This window comes from Prionailurus viverrinus, chromosome B1 (assembly GCF_022837055.1).
Source record: "Prionailurus viverrinus isolate Anna chromosome B1, UM_Priviv_1.0, whole genome shotgun sequence".
NCBI classification, from domain to species: domain Eukaryota; kingdom Metazoa; phylum Chordata; class Mammalia; order Carnivora; family Felidae; genus Prionailurus; species Prionailurus viverrinus.
The window spans coordinates 15,892,492-15,902,573 of record NC_062564.1 but is presented as its reverse complement, the minus strand read 5'-3'; positions in this window follow the sequence as shown (position 1 = coordinate 15,902,573).

Here is a 10,082-nt window from a genome sequence, read left to right as displayed (position 1 = left end):
AACCTGCTTCGGATTCTGTGTCTCCCTATCTCTCTGCCCCTCTCCTGCTCATTCTCTGTCTTTCTCTTTCTCAAAAATAAATAAATACTAAAAAAAATTTTTTTTTTATTTGGTCATTCAGGGACCTGGGTGGCTCAGTTGGTTAAGCACTTGACTCTTGATCTTGGCTCAGGTCATGACCTTATGGTTCGTGGGTTCAAGCCCCATGTTGGGCTCTGTGCTGACAGTGTGGTGCCTTCTTGGAATTCTCTCTCTCTCTCTCTCTCTCTCTCTCTCTCTTTCCCTCTCTCTTTCTAAAAACAGATAAATAAGCTTAAAAAAATGGGTCATTCAGTGAACGACCTTTTATGTTATTCCTTGGCTATTATTTTATTATGGAAGATGAGCAAACCTTTACTGAATTTTTTTTTTTCCAGGAGCTATTGGGACATTGATACATACTAACCCCGTCTCAAGATCACCACAGCACTTTGAGGTAGGTCACTTTTTTTTTTTATCTTTTCACAGAAGCAGAATCTGAGGCAGAGATGTTTAAATAGCTGGCCACAGTCACACAGCTGGTAAATGGTAGAGCTGGAATTCAAACCCAGGTAGCCTGGCTCTGTAACATTCTCCATTCATTGCCCTTGAGTGACAAGGAGAATTTCACATGAGACTCCCACAGATCTGCTTGGCAGGAAGAGAATTCCAGTGCTTCCAAAACCAAGTCTCGGGCTCCTGAGGTAAGAGGTTTAAGCTGTACAACTCAACACCCTCAATTCCGACGGCAGTTCCCAGACCTGGGGGCCCGTAGCAATCTTATTTCTGCGCCGCCTGTAGGGTTTCGTGGATTTGTCCATCCTGAAAGAGAAGTAAGAAAAAGGCTGAAATAGTGTCATGAAGGCTGCGGCTGTGACGTCCTATCCCCCTGTCTTTACCCTCTGTCTGGCAATGGGATTAAATCTAGGGGGGGGTCAGTGTAACTTTTCCCATTTCGTTCAAACCCGTGTCTAGCCCTGGTGACTCGTATGGTGCTTGGATAACTCAACCTGTGGCTCAGGTTTTTTAGTTTGCTGCTGGCATCACAGATGGTCGCCTTAGACACCTGCCCTCCCCTCCCTACCCACTCTGGGAAGTCGCAAGAAAACAGAGCAGCCTGTAGCAATGGTATCACACAGCTGGGGTTTAACCCACTTAATAAGTGTTGCCCAAGACCCTATTTTCAATGCACAAAATGACCGATATCACGGAGATGCTTCTTCAGATGCTTTGGCCCGTAAGAAATCCCTTCTAACTTGTGCCGGGTTTTGAGGGCTTCAGTCGAAATAGCTTCTTAGGCTTCAGATTCGATGTTGAGCTGTTACATTATGAAGCGCCGGTGCGGGCCATGCGGGAGTGATAATGACGTCAAAAAGTGTCACAGAACGTGTGGGAACAAATACACCCTGGAAATGTTGAAATGCTTTGGAAGCAAGTGTATCCTGTTCCAGGCAGACCTGACTTGCTAGACTTGCATTTTGCCCAATGGCTAACCCATGATTGTGCCAAGGAAAACCATCAGTGGTGTGGTGTCACCGAGCTGTCACCTCCTACTTTTTTGCAAGAGGGACAAATAAACGACTCCATAGAAGGATAAGATGTCCTTATCTCTGAGCAGGGAAGCTTAACTCCTTTTACCTGAAGCTATGTCAGGGGCCATGCTCGGAGGAGAACTCTGGGCGGCTGCCAGCACTGTGGGGTGACTGAGCCACACACCTGACCTGTCACACCACCCAGTGTGCCATTACCTGCAGTCACCTTATCTGGGTGGCACAACCTTCCCAGAGTGAGCTGGGGTGTTCTCATTAAACTTGATGTATTAATTTTCTTTCTATCCTTTAAAAAAAAATGTTATTTATTTAAGTTAAAGTTCGTTAACATACAGTGTCATATTGGTTTCAGGAGTAGAACCCAGAGACTCATCTCTTCCATACAACACCCAGTGCCCTCAAGTGCCCTCCCTGATGCCCGTCACCCATTTAGCCCATCCCCCCACCCACTTCCGTTCCAGCACCCCTCAGTCTGTTCTCTGTATTTAAGAGTCTCTTATGGCTTGCCTGCCTCTCTGTTTTGATCTTATTTTTCCTTCCCTTCTGCTATGTTCATCTGTTGTGTTTCTTACATTATGCATATGAGTGAAATCACGTGATATTTGTCTTTCGCTGACTGACTTATTTTACTTGGCGTAACACATTCTCGTTCTTTGATGTATTAAATTTCTATCGCTGCTGTCCTAAATCATCCCGAATGCGGTGGCTTAAAACAACACAAATTTGTTCTGTTCTAGTTTTGGAGATCGGAAGTCCTACGTGAGATGTGGACAGGTCTGCTTCCCTCTGAATGCTCCAGGGGAGAATCTGTTTCCTCGCCTTTTGCAACTCTGACTCGACGCCTCCTTCTTGATCTTCTTCATTATCATAGAGCCTTCTCCCCTCTGTAGTCAAATCGCCCTCTGCCTTCCTCTTGTAAGGACCCTTGTGACTGCGTGTAGGACCCACCCGGATAACCCAGGATAATGTCAAAACCCTTAACCTAAACACCCACCTAAACACCTTAACCTAAACACCTAAAGTCCCCTTTGCCATATGAAGTGACATCGACAGGTTCTGGGAATTGCCACGTGGCTATCTTTGGGCTCCATTTTTCTGCCTCTTTACATTGAGACATACTATGCTGCTGCCACTGATGCAGACCCAGTTTGGGGTTAACTATTCCCAGGAACGTGTGAGCGCAGGAGAGGGCTAGGGCTGGGGTTTTCCGGGACTATTCAACCGCTTTGGGGGAAGAAGACATCTTTCAGTGCTGGTGATCTTGCTCCTACAACGCACACACTCTTGTGCATTTTTTATTCTTTGTCTCTAAAACGTCTGTCTCAGTGGTTATGCTCCATGCCAGTTTATTTCCTTGAGTGGAAATAGCCCGATCTCTCGCTAGAGCTGCTCTGACTTCAAGGCCTTCCCACCCTCAATGCTGTGTAGATGAAACAGCATAGAAAACACACCAGGATGCAGCCTCTTTCCCTGGTTGTGCCGCTAATTAGCTACTGATCTTGGTCAAGCCATTGAGTCTGTGTGGCCCTAGCAGTTAGGTTTCATATAAGGAAGTTTGTTTATAGCTGAATTTCCCCCCAAATGGGATCCATAGAACATTAATTGCAAGAACCGCTATGTGGGGGAAAAAGAGTACAAGTAAATGGGGAAAATATTTTAGCGTGTGTATACCTCCGTTCCTCTTGGAGAACCACAGCATACTTAAACATAATCAAGGCTCTGAAAAGTCCTGTATAAATGCAGTTGGATAGCTCTTAAACCCGGTGTTTTATGAATTATACTGAGATCACAGAGCACCCCTGCCTTTTTTTTTTTTTCTCTTAAATACCAAAGAGCAGAGTTGGGGAAATAGTCATTACATTGGTCTCTAATGAAATCATGATTCCTGCCCCTTTAAGATGACTTTTGAAACAGGTATTTTGCCAACAAACTGATCCCTGAGAAGAACAGACTATGTCCCATATTGCCTTATCTAGCTTCCTGGAGGCTTTGCTCATTTTCAGCATCAATTTTTGTTTTGTTTTGTTTTGTTTTTAAAATATAATTTATTGTCAAATTGGTTTCCATACAACACCCAGTGCGCATCCCAACGGGTGGGCATCCTCAATGCCCATCACCCATCTTTCCCTCCCTCCCACCCCCCATCAATCCTCAGTTTGTTCTCAGTTTTTAAGAGTCTCTTATGGTTTGCCTCCCTCCCTCTCTGTAACTTTTCTCCACCCCCCCTTCCCTTCCCGCATGGTCTTGTGTTAAGTTTCTAAAGATCCACATATGAGTGAAAACATATGTATCTGTCTTTCTCTGCCTGGCTTATTTCACTTAGCATAATACCCTCCAGTTCCATCCACGTTGCTGCAAAAGGCCAGATTTCATTCTTTCTCATTGCCAAGTAGTATTCCATTGGATATAGAAACCCCATCTTCTTTATCCATTCGTCAGTTGGTGGACATTTAGGCTCTTTCCATAATTTGGTTATTGTTGAAAGCGCTGCTGTAAACATTGGGGTACAAGTGCCCCTACGCATCAGCACTCCTGTATCCCTTGGGTCAATTCCTAGCAGTGCTATTGCTGGGTCATAGGGTAGGTCTATTTTTAATTTTTTGAGGAACCTCCACACTGTTTTCCAGAGCGGTTGCACCAGTTTGCATTCCCACCAACAGGGCAAGAGGGTTCCCGTTTTTCCACATCCTCTCCAGCATCTATAGTCTCCTGATTTGTTCGTTGTAGCCACTCTGATGGGCGTGAGGTGGTTTCTCAGTGTGGTTTTGATTTGTAGTTCCCTGATGGTCTCATCATCAGTTTTAATGGGGACATCAGGCTCAGGAGCCTGAAGCCGTGGGCCAGCCCTGTCCAGGACATGGCCCCATGAGGTGGAGGCTTTTCTCCCTGCCATCTGTCCTTTCCCATTTGCTTTACTCCCTAAGTATTTCTACAGTCTCTGTGAGGAGTTTAGCCTTGCAACAGAGGAGACTTTGAGAAACATATATATATTTTTTTAATTCCTTGGTCCTCAGAAGCCAGCAAAAGGGAAAGAAAGCAGCAGAGGGTCACTTCACATTATGGGAGGATCTGTGCTTAGTCAATCCTTTGGAAAATCCTATAAGGCACATACTCCTCTTGAACAACGAGAAGCCCAAGGCAGAGGGAAGATAAATAGCTTGGCCAAAGCCACATGTCCAGCTAGTGGCAGAGTCAGGATGGAGCATTGCTCAAACGAGCTGTGAGGACGCATGTCCAGCAGAGAAATCCAGGGCCAGGTGGGGAAGGGAGCCATCCCCCAGGGAAACTCAGGGCTATGGAAGAGCCCTGGGCTGGGGGTCAACAAAAGATCCAAGGTCAAGTCCTGGTTCCATGGCTTTGGACAATTCACCTAACCTTTCTGGCTTCCTCAGAGGACAAGTAGGCAGATCAAACACTTCCAGGTCTAGGAGAGAGGCTACGGTTTAAAGGCAGAGGAAAGGAGGGACAGAAAACAGGAAGCAGGTAAAAGCTTGCATGCACTCAGAGAGCATTTATGAAACTCTTACCATGTGCCAGACGCTGTACTAGGGCCCTGGGATCCACAGAGAACACAACAAATCAGAGCCCTTTCCCTCAAGCACCTTGCACACTAGAGGGTGACGGTGACGGTATGAGGGGTGGTGGTGGTGAGTGCTAGGGAAAATAGAGCAAAGTGAGGAGGCTAGGAGTGGGGTGGCCCCCTAAATTACAGGGTGATCAAGGAAGATCTCCTGCAAAGCCGACATCTGAGCAGACTTGAAGGAGGCAGAGTAATGAGTCCGGTGGATCCCAGCAGACAAGCATGCCAGGCGGGGAAGCAGTCCGGGCAGGAGGGCTGAGGCACAGGACCCAGGACCAGGGCCGCCAGGTTCTGGGACCCACAGGGAGGCCAGCGTTGAGGTTGGAGGGCGGTGGGGAAGGAGGACGATGAAAAGACATGAGGCTGGTAAAGTTGACCTCTTTTCAGTATGCAAAAACTTGGGGAGAAAATTTAGTGATATTGTAATTCTTCATGTTCAACATCACCATTAGAAAAATTGCAAATGGAACATTTTGTTACTTGGCCCAAGATTCAGGAAGGCAGGGCCGATCATCCTCGGACAGGCTCCCTATCTGAGAGATAAATAGCTTCCTCAGAATTGTCTTTCCCCTTTCCCGGGACCAGTTCTCTCTTCTCTCTCAAGGACATCGGGGTCTGCTTGTGACTTACGTGTGCACAGAGCAATAACTTTGAACATTTGTCACCGTTTTACCTGGTGTTATGTGCCTCTTGCAAACATTGACATGGAAAGCAGTCTCGCTACCATTGGATGGGTTGGCTTGTGAATGCCACGAGCTTCTTTTCCGTCAGTGCAGCGTCCAGACTCTGCAAGGAACTAGCTGTGTGATCTTGATCCCATCTCTGAAGTCAGTCTGAGTGTTGCTTTCTTTGTCTGGAAGTGGATGGGTGTGGACTAGATAATCTATAAAGTCCCTTTCCGTCTGAAAAGCCTGTTCTACGCTCTCTAGCAAACAACATTCCCTCCCTGTGTTTATCTCCTCTCGGAAGTCAAACCTGCAATTACCCACTCCACTTTTATGCTGCATGTAAGGCATGAATAATTCACAGACGGGCTTGCAAAATGGGACTGGAGGACCCTTCAGCTAATTCTCCTGTGCCCTAAATAACTAGTGCTCACATACCAGAAAGGTGATCAGGACACATTCTAATTTTCTTCCTCCTTTAGCCTCTAGCTCCCACGAGGTCTAAATAACAATCCATTGCCTCTCATACATTTATACGGTTTTACAGCTGGAAGGAACCTTCAAGATTCTGTAGTTCAAGTTCTTTATTGGTCAGCTCAGGAGACCGAGGCTCACAGAGGTCAATGACTTGCTTTGGTGGGCATGTTCAAGAGGGCAGAGCAGGGACCAGAATCTAGTCCCCCACCTGCTGGCTGAGCCTCTTTCCCCCACCTCTGGCTGCCTCCATTTTGCCAAATGCTGACCCCGCCCCTCAAATTAGAGATGCTTGAAAATACTTTTGGGGGATGATGACAAAGAACTTTGAAAATAAGAATTTTGTTTTTAAATATGCACCCATAGACCCAATGCAGCTGAGAGGGAGAAGAAGGCCAGTTTCCCTAGAAATGCCAGATTAAAAAATGTAGTGAGGCTCCGATCTGCAGCATTTGACCTTCAGTGATACAGTTTACAAACCCTGAAAGATAAATGAAGAAAAATGAGACTCAAAAGAATATGCTTAACCTGAAAGGCTACAAAGTTTTACCATTGGCAATGAATGAGTTCTGGGGATCCTATGCACAGCAAGGTGACTATAGTTAACAATACTGTTTTGTATACTCGAAATTTGCTAAGAGAGCAGATCTTGATTCCCATCCCCGTGCCCCTACCCCCAAATACAAACCCAAAAAGAAACTGGAACTATATGGAGACAATGGATATGTTAATTGGCTTGATTTGGGTGATCATTTCACAATGTATGCATTTTAAAACATCAGGCTGTATACCTTAAACCTATGCAATGTTTATATGTCCATCATACTTTGATAAAGCTGCTAAAAAAAAAAAAAAGAAAAAGAAAGAATATTCTGAACACCTCATTGTTGTATTTTGTCCCTTCCAACACTAGGTGTCCCCTTGGCTAGCAAATCGTGGCCAGAGTGGGGCTTCCGCGCACAGCCTTCATGGAGTGACAGTGAAAGGCCAGGGTCAGCAACAAATCCCATGCAGTCCTGCCTCAGCAGGAGGTGCAAAAAAGAGAGCGAGGGAGGGGCTTCTGAGGGGTCTCCTGTTCCCACAGAATCGTCCGCGTACCTCAGGAAGAGTCCTCCTTGAGCTGAAGCCACTGGCTGTAATTAGAATGAACAGATTAAATGTGAGAGGAACGCGGTCAAAACCTAATTTCCACCACGGGAAATGAGCGTGGCCCAGAATAGATCCGGAGCGTGATTAAATTGTGGAGGAGTGGAGAGGGGCTCTGGAGACAGGGTGGGTTGGCACGTATCCAGCCAGGAGCTGCCTAAGCCCCGCACTTGGGTCCGTCAAGGAGCCAGATTGGGGGCGGGGGGGGGGGGGGGGGAGGGCGTGGTCCTTTGGTATGTATTTTTGGATGGGTCCTGCCCAAACAATCCAGAGCCATTTAAAAAATAAATAAATAAACATATATATTTAGAGTGTGTGAGAGAGTGTTTCTGAGGCAGAGAGAGAGGGAGACAGAAGATCCAAAGCAGTCTCTGTGCTGACAGCAAAGAGCCCAGTGTGAGGCTCGAACTCATGAACCATGAGATCGTGACCTGAGCCGAAGTTGGATGCTTAACTGACTGAGCCACCCAGGCGCCCCTCCAAAGCCATTTTTGTCACTGAATGTCAAGTTTCTAGGAAAGTTTCTGGTCGCCACGGCCCAGGACACCTCCAACGCCAACCTGAACTTAATAATTGGTCGTTTGGCCGGATCACCAGGGCCCTGGATGTCTCTACTTTGTAGGTGGACTTTGTGGGCACTTACAAGGCAGCTGGTAATCAACAGATGGGGCCCAAGATGGAAAGAAACTGTTCAACCAATCAGAATGCCAGTCCAAACGAAAATGGCTCTTTGAGTGTTCCTGCCCAGCCAACATGCTCTTGCACCCCCAGCTACCCCTAAACTGTAAAAAGTTCCCCAAGGGCACTTAGCCCTGAGTCGAGTCCACACCACCACTGTTGGATATGAAAGGATGCGTTCTGGAACCATTGCTTTGCCAGTGCAGTAGCTAAGAGTCCAGACTTTGGGCCGTGGGCAAGAGACTTAGCTTCTCTGAGGCTCAGTATGCTATGGATGTGGTTCCGTAACGTGTGATAGTACTGTTATCTTCACAGAGCTGTCGTGAGGATCCAGGAAGTTGATGGAGGAAGGGTCCGGCATAGAATCTGACCCCTGGTACAAAAGCTTAGTAAGTGATATCTTGTTTTCAGGGGCTCTCTTCTCTTCCCCTGTCTCAGCCATAATGGAACTGGTTAAATCTGCATGGACAGACCTGATTTATCAGGCCAGGCCATGTGTATGGCTAGATGTATGCTAGATGGCATGCCCTGGGCATGAGTTTTGTGCCCCCCCCCCCACCTCCAATCCCCCCAGGAGCTCAGAGGCTAGTAGGGGACACATAGATGCGTGAAGGCAAAACATTATATAAGGGCTCTGAGATGTGTGGCTGTTGGGGGAGTTGAGAAAACTTTATAGGAAGGCCTCAAGGGATGAGTGAGTTTACCATGTGGATAAGGGGTACACGCTAGGTGCGAAGTGTGCTCATGCAAGGCCTGAAGTGCAACTCAGTGGGGCTCGCGCATTGAGCGCGTGAGGGCTAGTGGGAGAAGGGACGCCAGGTTAGCATGATGTTCAGGTGCTCGAGGGCATTGTGTGCTCCCTTGGAGACCTTGAATTCTATCTTTTGAAAGGCTTTCAGCAGATTGGTCTCAAGAAGAAGGCCTCTCAGGAAGAGCAGCGGGAGGAAGAGGTGAAGCCTGGAAGCAGGGGGCCAGTGGGCAGGTTGCCGCAGGAGGAAGCCTGAAATAGTCAGGGGTAGCACCCGCGTCGTGTTTCTGATCCAGCGCCCAAGGGGCTTGGGGACCTGTTGGCTGGGGACGAAGGGGAGCAAAGGGGGATGACTCCAAGCTTCCCAGCTCGCAGGATGGCACAGAGGCTTCGGAGACCCACGGGGAGGCTCTTCAGCTGGAGGTGCACATGGGCAACCCAAGTGGGGTGTCCAGGGAACTGTGGAGGCAGAGGGGGTGGCGCTCAGCCAGGCTTGGCGAGAGATGCAGAGGAGACTGGAGCGTAGCTGAAGCCCTCAGTCAAATCTCTCAGACCTTTTAAACCATATGTGAGTTATTCCAAGTGCGAACCGCTCACAAGATCTTAACAGCTCTGTGCAAGGTGTGAAAAACTACAATGAGTGATCACAAGTGTGGTCTAAACCGTGTGCTTCATAGGGCTGATGACTTACTCATCTCTAACACTCCAACTCAAATCCAAACTTTTCAGCCTCTGGAACCGAATATTGTACACAAAATATGCTCCACCTCTGTGGGACACAGACAAATGTGAATGTTTTCTGGAGGCAGCACGGTCCCCCGTGTCTTCTGCAGCCCGTGGCTGGTGGCCTGAGGATGTCTCCGAGGCACTGTGGGGGAGTCACAGACCTGAATCATCAGAGGAAGACGGAACAACCAGCTGAGAAAGTTTGACGTTAGCAACCGTCTCCTGCCTTCAAGCTTATAGAAGATTGGCAACCTTTTGTAAGAGCCCTTCCAGCCCTCAATTTTTCTGATCACAACCTGTGTCTGATGACCACCGTGGGTCCTGTAACTGGAATGGAAGTCAGCCAGAGTCTTCTGTCCTCCAGTCAGGTTTTATGACAAATTACGTAGCTAAATAGAAGATGCCACATTTTACCGGTAAAAGAAACACAGTTTGATTATTAAACATGTTTAGATGGCAGCGGAAGTCAGGAAAGGATCTATTAGAGTGGCACAGAT